The 21,747-nt window shown below is 37.7% G+C and overlaps 2 protein-coding genes across 3 annotated transcripts in view; both read right to left on the bottom strand.

Annotated features, from left to right (window-relative positions):
- SAMSN1 (SAM domain, SH3 domain and nuclear localization signals 1) overlaps positions 1-21,747 on the bottom strand; it is a 455,109-nt gene that overhangs the window by 296,184 nt on the left and 137,178 nt on the right. The window lies entirely within an intron of this gene.
- Positions 15,866-21,747, bottom strand: part of NRIP1 (nuclear receptor interacting protein 1) — a 118,047-nt gene continuing 112,165 nt past the window's right edge. The window contains exon 3 of the transcript XR_010943779.1: positions 15,866-16,350. The gene's annotated coding sequence lies outside the window, so the exon portion shown is untranslated. The remainder of the gene's footprint in view (positions 16,351-21,747) is intronic.

Consider the following 21,747-nt stretch of genomic DNA (forward strand, 5'->3'; position numbering starts at 1 on the left):
GCCTGGTCTAGATTCTACTCTTTCATAGATCAGAGTCTGCTCTTCTGTGCCAGTTTGTGTTGGGATGACCAGCTCCTTGTATTGTCAGAACCTATATTGTTAATTACAGAGAATTCTCAATTATCTGAAATCATTCATATCTAGATGTCATGTAAAAAATCTTTATTAACTCTCTCTGTAACTCTAGCTATTGCAAAGCTATGCACAATTGAGAATCTGAGAAGTTTATTTCTCCGTATTGTGTGAAATACCAGCTGCAAGTGCAAATCATGCGGGGTTTGGCATCTCCTTATTTTTCAGTGTTGTTTTCTGTATCTTTATTTGAGCCACATTGGAGCAGACCAAAAAATTATAACCCGCTCTTTCTTTTTGTAGAAGAGAACAGCTCACAGGTAGACTGAATTCTGAAAACAGAATCCTAATGTACTATTGGACACCCCAAATTTTCACTAATGCTGCTAGAGTAGTCTAGAACTCTATGCTTAACCACTTCATGTAAATTTCATGTATATTACAATGTTCTCACTAGGTTGTGATGTTAAATATATGTGATTAAATGTTATAGATAAGAAAAACCAAGTATTTTATATATATATATATGTATATAGAGAAATTATATATATACACATATATATATGGAAGGGAGACAACAGTAACACAATAACAGCTGGACCACTCTAGCTATGATAGGTATTCTTCTAAGAAGCTCCTCCTGTATACTTTCACACCCTGTATGAACTCCTCCCTTTGAGTGTGGGCTGGACCTAGTGACTTGCTTCTCATGAACAGAATATAGCAAAAGTGATGGGATGCCATCTAAGTGATTAGATTACAAAAGATTGACTTTCCTCTCACTTGCAGCTTCTCTCTCTGGCTGGCTTTGATGAAGCAAGCTCTCATGTTGAAGAGGCCCATTTGAGAAGCAACTGAGGCTGGCCTCTGGCCAAAAGTGTGGAAGCGAAGCCCTCTGTCTGACAGTCTGCAAAGGATTGAATTCTGCCAGCAACCATATGAATGAACTTGGAGGTTGATGTTCACTCAACTGCGCCTCAAGATTAGACCACAGCCCCAGATGAAACCATGATGTATACATGATGTATACATGAGATATGCTGAGCAGAGGACCCAGTTAAGTTGCTCATAGATTTCTCACCCACAGAAACTATGAGATACTAAATGTCTGTTGTTTTAAGCCATTAAGTTTTGGATAATTTATTGTACGGTAGTAGATAACTAAACACTAGGCTTTAGTTTGTTTCATCTTTTTTATTGGAAGAACTAAATAATTTGTAACTAGGAAAAATGAAATGATTTCAATGATATTAATATGGTCTCTTCTGAATTTTGGTGACAGAAAAGCATAGTACATTAAACTTTTAGGCATATCTCTTCTTCCCCAAGAAGGGAAGTATTTTGTGGGAAGTATTATGTATTTTTCCTTTAAATCCTTTGAACGTTGTCACAGACATAAAAAATAACCTAAGCTCATAGAGAGGAAGACTAGAGAAATCAACTTATTTCAGAACATAAATATAGATTTATTGTGGTCAACTAATGATACTATAATATTGACCAAAAAGTGCACACTCAATAAATCAATGAAAATCAAAATGAATTAATTCCAGTGCCATATGTTTGGAAAACATGGTCCTTAAAAGCAAGTCAACATCAGAAGAAAGAAAAATTCATTTAAGAACTATTAATCATCTCCTATCTCCAAGACGAGAAAGAAAAAAATAATTGACATAATTAATAATCTACTAGATCAAGATTAAGAAAATAAGACACATGCTTAATAAAAGGAAATCATATTAAATATCAAACTATTAAAAGAGAATACCATTCTGAATATACACTTCTCAATCCAAATTCATTGCCATAGGAAAGGTGTAATTCAGTAAAGAACCCTATATTTTAGATCCAAAAGCTTGAGTTATAATTGAAAAGAACCCATATGATGTTACCCTTGTATATATTCCACAGTAACATTTCCTCCAGTTCCAAAGTTTAGGATTTTATTTCCAATAGTGTTTGAGAGGTCAAGAGTTAAAACAATGTGCCGTTGTTATACATGAAAGACAAGAATTTGAATTGCAACCTGAAATCAATTGGAAACTAGCCCAGTCTCTAGAGGACAGTTGTAATGTGCTTCACAGGGCTAACTCCTTAAGAATCTAATGCAACTACAGATTCAGCACACTAAATGAAGCTTTTCAATTGCACAAGAAAATGGATTTGCATGAATGACAATTTCTGCAATGTAATATATGCTTAGTCTTGACAAAAATCTTTAACCTTAAAGATAATATTAATCAAAACAATTCCAAGCAACATTGTTTATTGTGCTGTTATTTGGAATTAGCTGGTAAGACTTTACCAGTTTGTCAATAATTAGGTGTTTAGGTTTTTACTAGTTTGTCAATAATTCGGTGTTTAGGTTTTACATAAATGAGGACTAGAACGCTCAATTCTAAAATCTGGGGAGGTTAGTAGCTTCATAAAGTTGGAGAAAATGTAAATCCCCAGGCTCGGTTTTCTCACTTCTTTTTTTTTTTTGAATTTCTTTTTTTTTTTTAACATCTTTATTGGAGTATAATTGCTTTACAATGGTGTGTTAGTTTCTGCTTTATAACAAAGTAAATCAGTTATACATATACATATGTTCCCATATCTCTTCCCTCTTGCATCTCCCTCCCTCCCACCCTCCCTATCCCACCCCTCCAGACAGTCACAAAGCACGGAGCTGATCTCCCAGTGCTATGCGGCTGCTTCCCACTAGCTATCTATGTTTGGTGGTGTACATATGTCCATGCCACTCTCTCACTTTGTCACAGCTTACCCTTCCCCCTTCCCATATCCTCAAGTCCATGCTCTAGTAGGTCTGTGTCTTTATTCCCGTCTTACCCCTAGGTACTTCATGACCTTTTTTTTTTTTTTTTCTTAGATTCCATATATATGTGTTAGCATACGGTATTTGTTTTTCTCTTTCTGACTTACTTCACTCTGTATGACAGACTCTAGGTCCATCCACCTCACTACAAATAACTCAATTTCCTTTCTTTTTATGGCTGAGTAATATTCCATTGTATATATGTGCCACATCTTCTTTATCCATTCATCTGTCAATGGACACTTAGGTTGCTTCCATATCTTGGCTATTGTAGATAGAGCTGCAGTGAACGTTGTGGTACATGACTCTTTTTGAATTATGGTTTTCTCAGGGTATATGCCCAGTAGTGGGATTGCTGGGTTGTATCGTAGTTCTATTTGTAGTTTTTTTAAGGAACCTCCATACTGTTCTCCATAGTGGCTGTATCAATTTACATTCCCACCAACAGTGCAAGAGTGTATATCAATCTGCTATTGCTGCCAAACAAACCATCCCAAACTTCGTGGCTGAAGACATCAGCCACTTATTCCTTTCTTTCAACCTGTGGGTTGGCTGATCTCAATTAGGCTCACTCATACATCTGCTGTCAGATGACTGATCGGTTGTGATTAGCTTATCTTGATGGCATCACTGGGAAAACTCAGCTCTTCTTCATCGGTCCTTCATTGGCCTTCTCATCTGTCTCTCCTGCAGACTAGTCAGGGCATGTTCTCACAGCAGTGGCAGGAATCCACAAAGAGAAGCAGAAATGCAGAAGTGTTGTTTCAAGTTTCTACTTGCATCAAGTCAGCTATAAGCCCATTGGTCAAAGCAAGTCACAGAGCCAAGTTAGGACCAAGATGGAAGGTTCTACCAAAGGGCATGGAACAATTGTCCATGGAAAATTGGAGCCATTAATAGAATCAATGAATCATACTGTCTAAGGTTCTTTTTCAGCATAAAATTGATTGATTATAGGGTTGGGGGGTTTTGTGGTTTTTTAAGAGGTCTCCAGCACAAAATACTGGGAAATATACTGAGCGTGAAGAGGGAATATGGAAGAAAGAGAACCAGGTACCTCCTCTTTGACAATACGACTCTGTGTAATTAGATATGAATAGCCTATACCTGAAAAAAGTTCGACATATTTTAATTAAAAGTTAGTGCCATACAACCGACTGATCTACCTTTCATTCATTTTCCTCTTAATATTTTTCTATCAAAGTTTTTCAAAACAATATAATAACCAGGCAAGAAAAATTCAAAGGATAGACAAGTTCAATGAATGAATGATTACATACATTAACTTTCACTTCTCATTCCCATTCACAGAAGAAAAAGAAATTTTAAAAAGGGGAAAGTGATAGAGTATTTTTTAAAAGAAAGAATATTAGGGGTTTTATTTTTGCACATTTACTTTAATGCTCATCAGAGCTTCAAAATAAAAAGGTATCTTTTCCTTGGGATAGCAGTCCCGACAAATATTGAGGAGTGATTTGTACCAAGTAAGTGGCACTGCGATGTCATTCCTAGGAACTCTTTTATAAACTACAACTAGATAAAAGTAGTCTTCCCTTATTGACCTCTTCTTTTAGGACCAGAGAGGGAATCTATTAAATTTCAGGTTCAAATTATGACCATAGACAGTCTTAAAATCCAAGGTTATAAGTCATAATCTTGGTCACTGGTTAAATCATCCAGTAATAAAAATGCATTTCTTCCCTGTTTTGAAGAATAACCCTGAGAACTAAGGTATGGTAGAGGACAAAGCTATGCAAGCACATATAAATCACAGTTATGTTTTAGTCATAGTCGTGATATCTCTGTTTCCAACCCCTTTCCTTTTCCTCTCAGGTAGATCCCAAGACTCTCAACAAACACATTTATAGTGATGTTTATACTTTACCCATATAAATGATATAAGGCAATAGTCAACTCTATATTCCTAATTTTCTAAGAATTCCTTAATTGGGTTAAAAGCTGTGATCAATTTTACTGATGCATAAAGAGTTTACTGAATCAACCATTATGCCAAGATGAGAAATCTGATAGTTTGGCTTCCAGAGCATTTATCTTACTGGCATCCTGGTGTATGGGGTGGGGGGATTGGGGGGAGGGGAATGATCAATCTATAGTGGACATTTGCATGTTCACAATTTCTTAAAGGTTCATATTGTATCTAGGCAAATCATTTGAATTTTATATTCTACTTTATAACATGGCACTATTGGGTTAGCATAAAGGTGTTTGAAATTTTTTTGACAGTTAAATTACTTCTTTTATTCCAAATCCCTGTGTAAATTGGCACAATAGAAAGTAGCTGTAGGCTCATCCTATGGTTTCAGTAACCCATGTCCCAGTTTGGGAAACAGGACACTAAGTCGGTCTGTTCTGTATTATCTGTATTTCCCTGACAATCGAAGTTTCATTTTCTAAAGTTAAAACAAAATCCTAACATAATTTTGGATATTGGATATTGAACCTGGAATTACTGACTTCAAAATCCTTATAGAGGTCTTGTTTTCCTCCTCTGTCAGGACCCAACTCTTATTTGAAAAAGTATATAAGGTCAGTTTCTATTTATCTCGAGATTTCACTTGGATAACACAAAATGCCACAATTTTGCCTTCCGATTCCCTGTCTGGTGAATTGTTGTATGCTGTCAGTAAAGTTCTTGAGCCTATGTCTGTGAAATGGGCCCCCAAAAGAAGGTAAAGAACCAGGTAAAACTTTATGCAGATCAAACAGGACGGGAAGATGATTTGGAGTTATGTTCCAAGATCGGTCAGATTAGTTCTGGACGCCTTTCACACACTCTCAAATTCCTGCGAAAACATAACACTCTTTTAAAATGTCATATTACACGGCCATTCATTACCTTTTATACTACTATTCAAGCCCATCATTTCAGAAAGTCCTTCCCGAATGCTTCACGGTGAAACCAGGTTTCTCTAACTGCCATTTAAATCATCAAACCAGACTATACTTCTTTGCTCTTAATTTAATTTTAATTTACATCTGGTGGAAAGTCTGTCATCCAAATCTCCCTACCCTGCCAGGAAGTTTTCAAAAATAGAGTATTAATTTGGGATGGGGAAGCTGGTGCAGCGCCAGCAGTGGCCAACCCAGGCAGCAGGGAACACATTTTACAGGTCTTGAGAAAGAATAGTGGTGAGAAGGGGAGTAGAAAGGAGGATAAACGAAACAGAAGAAAAACATGTTTTGTTTAAACTTTATTCCTGATTCATGAAACTAAATACTAAAATGCATTTTCAGTTTAGCACTTAATTTAAAGGAGAAAGCTAAAAGAAGCCCCCTGCTGGCCACTCCAATTTCTACCCTATTGGCTCCAAATAAAAAGAGAAAGGGAGAAAGAAAGACCTCTTTCTTTATCTATATTTAAGGCATAATTTAATCTACTATCATTATTTTTGTTGTATCATATCTCTCCTTAATTGAAATAAATACACTCATACCAACGTAAATTCCTAACGGCAGTTTGGTAACTTGTCTTTCCTTGATCATAAAAAAAACAATTGGTCCTACATATTTTGTTTTAAAATTGCATTTAAAACTATATCACTAGCAGATTTCTTTTTGTTCTTTATACTGCATCAGAGCATGAAAGTTTGTGTTAATTATCTCAAACTCATGGAGGTCTTTAAAATAAAATGATAATAAATCAGAGTTTTATTCAAAATTACTTATTATAACTGTCTTTTGTCTTGTTCTAGAAAATTAAGGTACTATGCATAGCAAAAGTCCCCAGGCTGTATTTGTTTCATGCTGTAACTTGAATCTATGATGGAGTCACCCTATAGACTTATTCTTTAGAAAACAGAACTCCTTAGGGCAGCATGACCCAAGTTACACAGGAATGTAAATTAAAATGATTGAGCATTTCTCTCTTTCCATAAAACAAATATTTTACTACATTGCATACTATAATAACCTTTCTCACATCCAACAAAGAAATATTAACGTCTATCATATATAATTAAATACTCAAAGCCTATTTGTAAAGCAAAAGCAGAGCAGAAATGACATTTAGTTACATTTTCAAAAGAAAAGCGTGATCAATGAAACAGAAGTATTCGCATAGAGAGCTTGTGCCCTATGACAGGGACAGTTATATCAGAACAAACTACATATAACATTTATCTTCATTTTGTTCCAGTATCGGCTGAGTGCATTGTTTGGGCATGTGTGAAAAGTGCAGAGAGATTGACAGCTTCTTTGGTACCGACTTGGCCTTTGTCTAGGCTTTCTCTGACTTGACTGACCCCTTCCTCATTTCTACTGTCATTGACTTTGAGGAAGTACATGGCTGGGCCATTTTACATCCTCTCTGTTAGACCAGGGATAAGTCAGCTACTCACAGCCCAGTTCATGAGTCAATTTTAAGAATCTTACTATTATACATAATACTCTTGACTTCTCAGAGTTGGTGTGTGAGCATAAAGTTTGCCAGGACACAGTAAAGTTTTCCTGAGACAGGCCAGTAAACAACTTTATGACAGTGCTTCTAGACTGTTTTGCCTAATACCTACAAGTTGGTCATGAGACTGTCAGGGGATTGGAAATGTATCGCTTGACTGGGTTTTCAGATTGATAACAAGAGGGTAAGCAACTGTGTCATCCAGAAGGTTCCAAAGTCCCGGGGTCATTCAGGGGCAAGTACAGCAGCTTCCCTTCCTAAGTCCAGGAGTTCTCCCACCAACCAAAGCCCAATAGGGGGCAGCTTCCCTAAGTTAAACCTAAAAGCCCATAGCCTGCTCAGCTAAAAGCCAAATGAAAAGGCAAAGTTGCCCAAGAGTCATGAGACAGTTGGAAAATCCCTGTGGCTGGCACACTCTGTAACAGAATCTGCACATTAAATCAGGGAGGATTTGTTTGGACCTCCAGTTTAGATAGAGAATAATGATTTCTCTCTTACTTTTGTTGTTTTGTTAGTTTATGAAAATTGAATTTCATTCTGGCCTGACTGCGTCCCTGCTCTTCTTTTTTTTTTTTTTTTGTCTTAAAAATAAAACTCATTTTATTCTTAGTTTAGAGCAACCATTTCCTTTTTTAAGAGATTATAATATTAGCTAATATATCCTTTTTTAAAAATTTTTATTGGAGTATAGTTGATGTACAATGTTATGTTAGTTTCAAGTGTACAGCAAAGTGAATCAGTTATACATATACATAAACCCACTTTTTTTTAGATTCTTTTCCCATATAGGCCATTACAGAGTATTGAGTTGAGTTCCCTGTGCTATGCAGTAGGTCCTTATTAGTTATCTACTTTATATATAAAATAGATAACCCCTGCTCTTTAAACAGCTGGACAGTCATTGTAACTTTTCATTGCAGAGATGTTCCTGATGGGGGCAATATCGAACCTGGTCAGGGGATGGCTTTCCTCTCCCTGGCTGTGGCTTCCCTGTGCATGACGCCATAGCCTTCCCAGACAGGACTTCACTGTCCTTAAAAGGAAAAAGGCCAGCACGCTTGAGAATTGGATTGAGCCAGTGAAGTAACCCCTGAGAATCACTAGGTACAACTTTAATGGTTCCTGTTTACTTTCCTGAGAAGAGATTATGAAAAGGAAATAAGATCACATTTTAAAGCATTTTCATAATGGAAATTATCACTGCAACCAAATACTCTTTTGAATCAAACAACCCTAAAGTGATGTACAATTCTAAGATCTGTTTAATTAATCAAAGTATTTCCTAATAAATAACAAAAATACATTCTATTTGTGTTTTAAAGGGTACATATAATGTATATTCTCATAAATATTTAAATATAGGCAGTCTGCTTGGCAGAGAAAATCTTAAACTTTTCAGAAGTCTTCATTACCCTGAAAAGTTTTGAAGGGAAATAGAATGTTAATAAAACAGCTTTTTATTTAATCATAGAAAATATCAAATGAAATGATTTTCTAAACTCTGAAGGAAAAATAGATATATTAGTTTATAGACTGCAGATGCCTTTCTCATTTCAGACCTATGACAACATTGCCTGCCTTAGTAACTGTGGAGTATTAGGAAACTTGGGAGATAGTACAAAGCATGAGAAAATTTTTATATTTACATGTATTCAAACACATTTGTATGTATGTGAGACTATATAGAGAAAATCTAATAAGCCTATATCAGTATCAGTATTTTAATACTGATTGGAATAGCTTAGGAGCTCATATTAATAAAAAACACATCCTGATTTACTAAAACTTTAATAACTATATATATACATATATACGTATACATAAATAGGGAGAATGCCATGTGACAATTGAATTATACAGCTGAAAGCCAAGGAACACCAAAGATTGCCAGCAAACTACCAGAGGTTAGGAAGAGGCAAGGAAGGGTGCCCCTACAGTTTGCAGAGGGAGCATGGCCCTGCCAACACCTTGTGGTGTTATACATCTCTGTTTATTCATAGCTTCTTTTATGGTTGCTATGGTCTGAATGTCTCTATCCCCCAAAATTCATATGTTGAAATTCTTACCCCCAAAGCTGAGAGTATTAGTATTAGTAGGTGTGGCCTTTGGGGGTTACTTTTAGGTGAGAAGCACCTAACATTGCACAGATGTGCCATCTCCTTAAAACATTTTATAGATTAAATACAACTCCAATAAACTTTCAGAAATTAATTTGACAAACTTTTTTTTTAATTATACAGGTGAGAATTGCCAAAATAGGTTTGTGTAAGAAGAGTAATGGGGACAAGACATTTTTCATAGTAACAGATACATTGAAAAGATATAGTAATTAAAACAGTATGCTGGAATAGGTAGATAATTTAGTGGGACAGAAAAACAAACTCGGCAAAAGCCTCAAGTATTTATAACTTTGTAGTAAATGATAAAGTTGGAATTATAAATTATTGGGGAAATGTATTGCTGTTCAATAAGTTGTGATAGGAAAAATGGTTCAATATCTTGGGATAAAGCATATAGTAAAATAAATTCCAGCCGAACTAAATAGATAGATGTAGAAAAATGGCAACATGAGAAAATAGGAGAAAATATAGATAGCTATTTATGTGATATTACCATGAGAAGCCCTAAGTATTAATGCAAAGTAAGAAATTGTGAGGCAGTATTTCACAGTGTGGTTTATTAACTACTTCATTTAGAATCAGCTCAGTTATTGCTAAAGTTGCCAGGACCAACCAAAGAGTTATGGGATAATACCCCCTGATGGTGGAGCCCAGGAATCTGTGTTTTCATGAATACATTAGGAGATCTTGATGCGCATTAAATATGAGAATCACTGCCCAGCAGGATAAAATTGATAGATTTACTACAGATGTGAACATTTCTATAAAATAAGTACCCTAAATCAAGAGTCAAAAGAAAACCTGTCAAAAATAAATTGCAATGTTATATGACAAAGAGTTGAACAATAATAAATCAACAAAAGAAAAAATTAGTAAGAAAACTTTGACTCCGTTAAAAGAAAAGCAGGGGGCTTCCCTGGTGGTGCAGTGGTTAAGAATGCACCTGCCAATGCACGGGACACGGGTTTGAGCCCTTGTCCAGGAAGATCCTAAAAGCCGCGGAGCAACTAAGCCCATGCGCCACAACTACTGAGCCTGTGGCACTCTAGAGCCCACAAGCCACAACTACTGAAGCCTGCGTGCCACAACAACTACTGACGCCTCAGAATGAAACCTACTTTGCCAGCACCTTGATCTTTTCCAGCTTCTGGATCTGTGAGAAATAAATTTCTGTTGTTTAAACCACCCAGTCTCTGATATTTTATTATGGCAGCATGAGCAGACTAATAGAGGTAGTTTTTTCAGTCTTATCACCCTACTTGGTTTTAAACAAGTTTGTTAGTTTGCAAGATTCAAATCTACTTACCAAGAAGCATGATAGCATGATATAGCACTTAGGTGGATAGTAATAGAAATATGCTTTTAAAAAAAAAAAAAAACTTTTGTGAGAGAATCACCTTGCAAAGGGAGGGACTAATTAGAGGGAACACCATTCCTTTGGGTATGTTCTATTTACTTATTAAATAAACTTGTCACATTTCACGTGGGAGTGGATAGAAAGAGGATCAAAGTCATTGACTGTCAGTTTTTAAACTTTTCAATGACTTCACTGATTTATTGAATCTTTGAATATTGATTACTGGATTTAGAATTGATTACAAATAAATTTAACAATTCTATATTTATGTTTTAGCTTGCATTGGAGTAGGAAGAGGAACAAAGAAGATTTCAAACAGGTAAGTTTTAGATCTAAACTCACTAGTAAAATCACAATCACCGGAAAGAAACATCTTAGTGTTTAAAATTTCCATTTTTGATGTATGTCTTCATTTTATTTTACAAAAAAAAGGGAAAGATTCTGTTATTTCTGCTCTATTATATACTTCATATGAGAATAACTAAACTCATCAGGACTCAGTCTACTCCTTAGGAGAAACATGAAAGACATTTTTTTTTTTTTTTTATGAAAGACATTTTAAAAGATAAATGCCTACGCTTCCATCCTACCTTTCTAAACAATCACTTTTTTCTGAGTGATTTATTGAAAATGAAGACTAGATCCATGGATAAACATATGTGCTCAGAGCTACACATATACATGTTCTTTACATTTATTAACATAAATTCATATATATGTGTATATATAATATACTATACCTATATACAGGTATATAATTTTTATCTGCTTGGTTTAGGGACCAAGTATCTGTTCACTTTTCAGAAAACTTTAGGAAGTATTTATTTTTAGAAAGGCATGTAGAAGAGTACAGCTCAATTTGGACTATAGCCACCATTTTCCAAGTGGCCAATTAGCCACATATGGATAGCAGATACCCTATTAGCACAGATCTACATGAAGGACATATGCATGTTTAGCATATTGTACTTGCAATCTTCTGTAGGTTTTAAAATTTTCAAAATAAAAAGTTGGAGGGAAAAGACATGTAGAAATATCAATACTTCCAATCACGTTCATTTTGCTTCAGATAATTTACTCTTTCTCATTCCTGCGGGGACATGTTTAATACACGAGCATTTTTGCTTTTCGAGCAGTGGTATCCCCTCAGGACCATATTATGGTCTTTCTATTCTTTGCTTAGTTTCATGGTCCTTAAAAAATGATATCACACATGGAAGCAACCTAAGTGTCCATCAACAGATGAATGCATAAAGAAGATGTGGCACATATATACAATGGAATATTACTCAGCCATAAAAAGAAACGAAATTGAGCTATTTGTAGTGAGGTGGATGGAACTAGAGTCTGTCATACAGAGTGAAGTAAGTCAGAAGGAGAAAAACAAATACCACATGCTAACACATATATATGGAATCTAAAAAAAAACAAACAAAAAAGGGTTCTGAAGAACTTAGGGGCAAGAAAGAAATAAAGACACAGATGTAGAGAATGGACTTGAGGACACAGGGAGTGGGAAGCGTAAGCTGAGACTAAGTGAGAGAGTGGCATAGACATATAAACACTACCAAATGTAAAATAGCTAGCTAGTGGGAAGCAGCCACATAGCAGAGGGAGATCAGCTTGGTGTTTTGTGATCACCTAGTGGGGTGGGATAGGGAGGGTGGGAGGGAGATGCATGCAAGAGAGAAGGGAGATGGGGATATATGTATATGTATAGCTGATTCACTTTGTTATACAGCAGCAATTAACACAACAATGTAAAGCAATTATACCTCAATAAAGATGTTTTAAAAAATGATAGGACATATAATAAGCAAACTAACTACTAGTGACACTAAAATGGGAAAGGGGTCCTTGGCATGGCTCAGAAAGTCCTGTATATAATTTTTAAATCAGTGCTGCAATTTGTGGTCCAGCAAGCGAGATGGTGTCTTGCTTGATTGCTCTGCCAATAAGCACTCGTCCTTCTTGTCATGAACCAGAATCACAGCTTCTGCACTTTGGTTCCGGGAGGCGGAGTTTTCTCTGACCTCGTCTGTCTCCTCTGACAAGGAAACAAATTTCAGCTCCTCCGGGAAAAGATAACCCCTGCTGCTCCTTGCTTGGGAGGGAAAACACATTCTCCTTCTTTGCAGAGGTTGAAAGAAGAGTTGACTACAAAGCAGTATATAGAAAGCCTTCATTTTCAACTCATCTCCCTTTCATTTTTAGGCTGAGTGCAGCCTTGCCTTGAGTGATGGTGACAACGGGCTGAATTTTCCTTCCTTGCTCAACTGATCACTTATTTTGACGATAGTATCTTTTCGGTAATAAGAAATCAATTCTAATTTCCCCCATTTACTTAACAAAAATAACAAAAATATGGTCTGCTTGTTGATAGGACTGTCACATAGTTTTCTTTTTTTGTGATCCAGAATGCTGAAGTTTGGGAGATAGGGAGAAACACAGAGGAACAGCTTTTACTGGGGAAAAAATATATATAAAGCAGTAATGCAGCTACCCTAATTTGAATGGAACAAAGCCATCTTGTACTTCTTGTTCTTTTCAAGTACCTTTCTGGCATACCTGAGCTCTCACTGTTCCGAAGAATCATTAGAGACGAGAAAACTTTGTGATTGTTTTAGAACTTCAAAACTCCTGCCAGGATTGACTCTAAATATCAGAGAGGTCCTTGTGGAAGAGGATGTGAGGATATCTTGCTAAGCCAGCTATCAGCTGCATAGCCAGACCTTTAAGGTAAAAGTTAAGAACAAAAACTTATTTTAGCTCCTCAAATGAAGGAAGGAAGAAAAGCAATTTGTGCCTGATTCAGAAAAAGTTGTTTAAATGTAATGAAAACTTTAATTTGTGAGTGGATAAAAACATTCCATTATTAAGGCTTTATAATTGTATTAATATTCTCAATTATGAATATGTAAAATATATGTCTAAATATATGTGTATTTAGTTCCAAACTTGAAGTTTAAAGGCGATCTCTTCCCACTCTGTATTTGTATCTTTTAAAATCGAATATAATATTTATTCAGATTCTTTTTTTCCTATTCAATCTTCAGTGAAGAAAAATAAAATTTTCTTCGTAGGGAAGCAGAGATTTCACACTGGCTTTAATAAAATCAGTTTCACCACTAGATATAGACTATTTCCCTAAGGGTCACAAAAAGCTGAAGTTGACTTGTCTTCATCAAAGCAGACAAGTTATTAAAGGAAAGACCTGGTATGAGAATACTTCCCACTAACTGAGCCAGGAGAGAGGAATGAATGAGACAAACTTTACATACAAACACACATATAGTCCTTTTCTCTTTATATGCCTCTTTCTCTGCTGTCTCCTTGGTACCGTCTGCAGTAGCAGACATAAGGAAAAGTCACCTCAACTCCACTGAGTGATACTGAAACTTGAAGGGAAAGGAAACTTGAAATGTGCAAATATATTATTGTTCAACAACTTTGCAGATGATTTTATTACCTTAAGGTTTCATGGCTTCTGTCTCCTCTCTCTGTGTCATTTCTCTGCCACTATCTCTCTCTCATGCACACCCACCCAGAGGGACACACATATTGATACCTGGTGGGGATTTCTTACTTAAAGCTATTTCTTCTCCAGACTGAGAAAAGTCAAAGACCTGGATCCTTTAAATGAATGATTATTTCTTGATATTTAAAGTAAACAATCTGGGAAACCAATTTAAATGAATAGGAGGATTCTACCCTTGAACAACACGGGTTTGAACTGTGCAGGTCCACTTATACGTGGATTTTTTTTTTTTAAATAAATATGTACTACAGTGCTACACGATCCACCCTGGTTGACTCTGTGGATGCAGAGCCCTGGATATGGAAGGCCACCTGTGAAGTTATACTCAGACTTTTAATGGAGGGGGTTCAGTCCCCCCAACTCCACATAGTTTAAGAGGACACATAATAAGCTTTCTTTTATCACTTCCTCATGCCAAAAACAGAAATGGGAAGTACGGCACACATGAAAATAATATTTAATATAATAGTTCCAGTTTCAAACTTCATCCCAATAAATGTAGACATAACAACTTCAATCTAGTTCTTCATTCTGGATACCAAATTCAAATGTTCTACCAAAAGTCTTAAGGTATCTCTGAATAAAACTATTTTTTCTCCCTAAGGCTAAGCCCTGTGGATAGAGAACTTGTAAAACTGGTTCCACTAGCAAACTATAAAACCTTCATGCCCTATTTACCACATTAGAAGAAAGCAACGTTCTCCTTTTTTCTCATTCTTGTTTTAGCCTGAACACATGGCTTTTTCTGAAGCTGTGCCAGGTTCAGGTCAGATACTATTAGGGCAGTGATGACTGTGGATTACTGTACACACTGCCCCCATGGTTTTGTCTGTGAGAGCCCTTTAAAGTCTCTATCTGGCCCTGTTTTCATGTGAATGTGTTTGTTTCAGCACCTCTGGAAGATATTAAGTAGTTGTATCATCAATAAGTGTTGTTGATTGCGTATCTCTCTATTTCTCTGGATTCTAACACACAGACTTTTGAGATGACCTACTAAGATAAAATCTAAGTGACATGTGTTAAAGAAAAAGGACACAATTTGATTGGAAAAGACTTAAGAAGAAAACGTGGAGGTTACTTTCTGCAATATGTGTCCAGGGTGACTGTTCTCCCAGGGCTTATTTTAGAACCCCGGCTAAATTCTTGGTGTTTGACTCACTGGAATGAAGAGTGAATCAAACACAAAGAATTTAGAATTCATTAGCTGGTGACATCCAATGAGGTTAGAATACTCAATAAAGACTATATATATATGTAGTTTAAAAAAAAGTGGGGAGGGTTTCTGTCTCAATTAAAAAAAAATTTTTATTGAAGTATAGTTGATTTACAGTGTTGTATTAATTTCTGCTGTACAGCAAAGTCATTCAGAAATATATATATTCTTTTTTTTAATATTCTTTTCCATTATGGTTTATCATAGAATATTGAATATAGTTCCCTGTGCTGTACAGTAGGACCTTGTTGTTTATCCATTCTATATATGAAAGCTTACATCCGCTAACCCCAACCTCCCGCTCTAGCCCTCCCCTACCCCCCTCCCTCTTTGGTTCAATTTTTTAAATGTTCTTAGTTCACTCATTTCTGAGGAAGTGAAAACCTCTCTGTAGTTCAATTCTTGCCTCCACACTGCCTTCTCCACCCTTGACCTACCTCTCTTTTATTCTTCTCTCCTGTGCTCCTAACCTTCCCCTCCCCATCAAATATACAATGGAGAGAGGGCGTAAAGTCAGGGCTTGATCATTTTCAGTCTCATCACCAGTCCTGACTTAAATGCTCTTGAAGTTTTTCCTGGTAAAATCGAGTAGCTGTCCATATTAATTAAACTGCTGAATCAATATCCCTGAAAATGTAATGGCTGAAATAAAATACAAGTAGATTTATCTCTCAAGAAACCATCTGAGAGGGAAGGGGGATGGTGGGGAAGCTCTGCTCCACTCGGTCATGCAGAAACCCAGCACAGAGTGAGGCTAGTTCTGACACCTTCAACAGGTGGCCCCTAAGGTCCATCCTTGTCATCACTATTTCAGCCTGTGGGAGAGGAAAAAACAAAAAAAGCTGTAGAAGTGAGTGTGCAAGTTTTCAAGGCAAGCCTTGAATGGCATCTATCACTTTTGCTTACACTTCCCTGGAGAGAGCTTAGTGTTATGGCCACACTAGCTGCAGAGGGAGCAGGAAAATACAGTCCATGGATGGGCAGCTTTATCCCAGTTATGACATTACCTTACTGCAGAAGCAATAGAGTACAGATTTGGGCGGACAAATTGTAATCTCCACCACACCCTCTAAGCCCTTTTATGGTCTTAATAAGAACATGAAGGGAACATGCAAGTACAAGAATCATTGTACTGGGTCCTTCGCAGAGCAAACTGTTCCTATGGCTTATATTAGTCATCTGTAATGGGAATGTATTTGCTTGATCTCATGAATTAGCATATACTCCTATTTCATAGATGACTTATGAGAGTAAAATGAGAAAATATACCTGAAAGCTCTTTGGAAAAGCTAAAGGTATAGTCCTACAGTGTTAGAAATTGAATTTTTCCTTCATTGGAATATTACTCAGCCATAAAAAAGGATGAAATAACACCATTCGCAGCAACAAGGATGGACCTAGAGATTATCATACTAAGTGAAGTAAGTCAGGCAGTGAAAGACAAATACCACATGAGATCACTTGTATGTGGAATCTAAAATATGAAACAAATGAACTTATCAATGAAACAGAATCACAGATATAGAGAACACACTTGTGGTTGTCAAGGTGGGGGTGGGTGGGAGGGATGGACTGGGAGTTTGGGATTAACAGATATATAGGTTCAATTTTAAAAACTTGAAACTATATATAAAATAGGTAAACAACAAGGACCTAGCGTATAGCACAGGGAACTATATTCAGTGTCTTGTAATAACGTATAATGGAAAAGGATCTGCAAAAGAATATATATATATATATATATGTATGTATAATGGGATCACTTTCCTGTACACCTGAAACATTGTAAATCAACTACACTTCAGTTTAAAATATATATATTATTCCTTCATTATTGAAATCACAGTTTGAACCTATGAAGTCAGTGCCCAACATTTCCATAGTCAAATAAGGTATAATAACTAAGAGGTAAACCCAAAAAGCAATCAACCTTCAGAGTCCAAACAGAAAGTATATAAGTAAGGGTAGAATATATATCGTAGTTAAGCTAGCACCCTTTTGTTAACAATGGGTCCGAAACATAAAGGCAGATTTAGCAATATAGACGGCAAATTTTATTCAATCATTCAGGATCACAGCTCAATGAACATCAAAACTGACTACCCTTCCGGTAACATCACTGAAGTTTGGAGGATCAATGAAGTTTGAAGGCAAAATATAGAGTGGAAGCCTAGAGAATGTTAAGACCCTCAGTGAATGAACACTGGATAGAGAGTGTTCAGAAGAAGACTCAAGTTTTGTCCAGGGAGTACAGACAAATCAAAATAGGAGGATAAATAAGAGACAGAGCAGACCCCTTCTGTGGGATCACACAAAAATGCAAATCATGGCAGAATATAACATACTAGTTAGACCCAGTTTTTTAAGACCTGTAAAATAAGGATAGAGAACTCCATGCCCAATCTCACATAACCACCTGGATCAATACTCTGATATGTCATGGAAAGAGACCAGCTAAGGTTAGGTAATGGAGGTGCCCTGACCCATTGACTTTGTTATGGCCTTAGAGAGCCAACGTTTTGCCATTAAATGTCAGATCAATTCCCAATGATTTAAACATTACCCAGAAGTCTCTAGTTTCTTGGAATCTTTAATAAAAAAAAAATGCAAACTTCAAACAGTACCATTTTCAAGAGTCTAAGGAATTATTTACTACATTAGCTTAATCCATCTCGCTCACTCTTTAACATTCTTGTCTCAATTGCTTTCTACAATTTATAAAGCACTGCCTGCATTTTAAAAAAATCTATATTATTATTTTTAATATACGTTTATATCTATCTTTTGATGTTCAAGAAATAAATTTTCTCTCTGGGATTCTTGTAAACAACTTACCACAGACTGTCCATTTTCTCATACAGCCCTTACCAGAATTATACTGCAATTACATATGAAAAGGTTTTTCTCCCTTTAGGTCAAGGACGGCCCATGTTTAATTAATCTTTTATCCACATGATGCCTTGCATATGTAGGTATTTGAAACATAAATTAGTACAGTTTTAGCCCAACTCCACTTCCCTCAACTCAGGCCGTAGGAGGGAGATAAAAGGAAGGCCCATTTATACGGCTACTATAAATTTGTAGGGGAACCTCTTAATTTTCCTCTCAGGAGTAAAGTGGACCAGTTTCTCTGGTTCTTCACAAGGAGAATCAAATTTGGTGTTCAATACTCCATAAAATGTCAGAGCGCCTCTAGGGGCGTGCCCTCTGTCTAGCAGTCCTGGATAAACAGGCATTTAGCGGTGATAATTCCAAACTTGCTCTTTTATATCTCAGGGATCATCAAAAGACTCCTGCGTCCAGAGGCTGACATATCTTCTTGATGGTCATGACCAATGTTATTTGAATGACCGACTGAATGAATAAACGAGCCAAAAATCGCCATCCCTAGATATCAACAAATTTCCAGCTGGCATCCGGCTGCCTGATGGTGTCACTGGCGTCAGGTGTGACAAGCTGTAATCTAAAATAACACCTAATTTAGATCCTCGTGCACTTTCTGAACTGCTGGGGCAAAGAAGGGAGACGATTACAGCTCCTTGAACTCCCAGACTCCCCCTCGCCTTGTACCTGCTGTACAATTATTGCTGCCTTGCCTGCCAAAGTTCCATTAAGGGCTCTGGCGCTCCTGGCGCTTGCATGGATACCCTACTAAATTTAATCACCATGGATGACTTATGCTTGCCAGCTGGGTGCCTCAAACCAAAGGAATAATATCAGACAAATATATGGGGATCTAGTTTATCTAAACGTATACAGGAAGAAAACAGAGAGGAGGGGCTTTTTAGCTGGTGGGAGACCACTTGTGCACCGTGTGAACTTTAAACTTGCTCTTTTTTTTCAGGGTAAAAAGTTCAATAAAAACTTTTTTTTTTTTTGAAGTTTTATCGTCAATTCAAATGATCATGCCAAGTGAGGTCATATTGCCAGAGGCAATAGACAGCTGTAGAGAATCCATCAGCCTTTGGCTGCCTCCGGATGCAAGATCTTGGCTTGTCTGCTGAGTTGGGGTTGTGGGATGTAATTAGAGGCAGCAAAGGCTATCTAGTGCCTACTGCCCTCCCATTAACCTTGGATGTGGCTGGGGCAACTCAGAAATGGGGTGTGGGGCTTGGCTACCCTTCACAGCTCTCAGACTCTCCTACCTGCAGGGCGAGATTCTTGGGCCTGACTTTAAAAAGAGTCCTCAGGGCAGAGAATTCACATACTGACTCATTTGGCACTGGTTCTCTGGGTTGTGCTTGACTCTCTGTTCTTCTTCCATTGCCTGAAGGTACAGAGACTTTACAAAAAGAAAAATAAGTAAATTAAAAAAAAAAAATCATCGTAATCACCCCGAACTGAGCCACTAGTGATTTGCTTTAGCCCATCACTGAGAATAGTGGCATAAACCTTTTTTTTTTTTAATTTCACAAGTACAACATTTCTTATTTGCATTGTGATGTTTTCCATTGTAAGTAGAGGTAGCTGGCAGACGAAACCCAGTCCTTTATTTATTTCCTCTCTAGATGTTGATGAAAGTGTCAATGAGGCATTATGACTTGTTTCATGATGACAGTCCTGCTCTGCTTGGTGACCTGTGACCTCCCTCCTCAGGAGATATTGAGGTTAACATGACGGCACACTGGACATCTATACAGGAAGGAATGTATTCAACACCGGAAAACGTGGGAGGAATTTAGTGAATGAATGGGCCTTACTGAGCAGAGGAAACAGTTGGGTAATTTTGCCCACCAAAAACCCCGATGAACGATTATTTGCAGCCCACTGGTCTGTAACTTCAATCATCTGATGAGACATATTCACATTAGTGCAGTCTCTTGCTCAAATAATCATCACCCGCCTTGGCTGGCCCTTGTAGGAGGGAGAAGGAGTAGAGGAGGTTGTAAAGCAGAAGTAAATTAGTGTAAAGCAGCTGAGAGTGGTTGAGGAGCTGGGTGGGTAAACATCTGTGATGGCATAGGAGTCAATTACAGCTGTTGACACTTGGTCCAGGCAGTGACCCCAGGCCCTCTGCTACCAGGCCGAGCAGACAGGCCTCCAGCCCTCCAGCAAGCCATGATGACCTCCTTTTCCCACAGCTGTCTCTGCAGGAGGGTCTTGGGCAGGACCCTACAGTCACATCTCTCTCATTTCTTGGGACCAGGAAATGAGAAAATCATTGCTCACCCCACTCCAAACTTGCCTCATCTCAGAGCTCAGTATCCGCTCCATGCTTTGCAGCCACGCTGGGAGGATCTCTTTAACAGAAGAAAAGAAGGACAGAATGTTGGAAGGGAGCTCTCCTTGACAGATGGGAATGAGCGCAGTGTGAGTAACTAACTGGAGGCAATAAAGGTGTTAGCAAATAGCAGGAGGCAAGAGCGGGCCCGGGATGACTGGCTCTGCCACACACTGCGTGCTGTACGGGCGCCAGTGAGAGCTGCCTATCTCAGCTTCAGTGTTAAGAGCATGTGGCTCCCACAGATTCACAACGTAGTCCTCGGCTTTCTCAGTAGCACAAGCATTGACTGGGTCCCCATCCAACTGAGGGGTCTACCATCTCTTTGTTACCCTCCTTCCTAATGCCTGTTCTCCTGGTCATCCCTCCTTTCTTTGTTCTGGTTCTTTTGTTCTTCTTTTCCCTGTTCCTTATGTCTCATTACACGATAGTCCCCCTTTTCCTTTGGGATTTTTTTTTTTTTTTTTTTTGCGGTACGCGGGCCTGTCACTGCTGTGACCTCTCCCGTTGCGGAGCACAGGCTCTGGACGCGCAGGCTCAGCGGCCATGGCTCACGGGCCCAGCCGCTCCGCAGCATGTGGGATCTTCCCGGACCAGGGCACGAACCCGCGTCCCCTGCATCGGCAGGAAGACTTTCAACCACTGAGCCCCCAGGGGAGCCCCCTTTGGGATTTTTGTCTTTTCTTAAAGCAAGGAGAGCCTCCTCATCAGTGTCAAGCCCAGCGTCATGTAACCAATTACCCTAAAATCACAGCCATCTAGCCCTACCCTCTGTGTTCAGAAAACCCAGTTGTTGCTGAGAATTGTATATCTATACAGTGTTTACACATGAACCGTAGCAGGAATTCTTAAGGCAAGGATACCATTGAACCAAAAAATGTCATAACACAAAGGAGTCTCAGACGCTTATTATCTCCTCCCAACTACATTCCATTTGACAATCAAGCAAGTCATGACTTGGGAAAGTTAAATGAGTTCCTAAGGCTTACAC

Source organism: Pseudorca crassidens, chromosome 5, assembly GCF_039906515.1.
Source record: "Pseudorca crassidens isolate mPseCra1 chromosome 5, mPseCra1.hap1, whole genome shotgun sequence".
NCBI lineage: Eukaryota > Metazoa > Chordata > Mammalia > Artiodactyla > Delphinidae > Pseudorca > Pseudorca crassidens.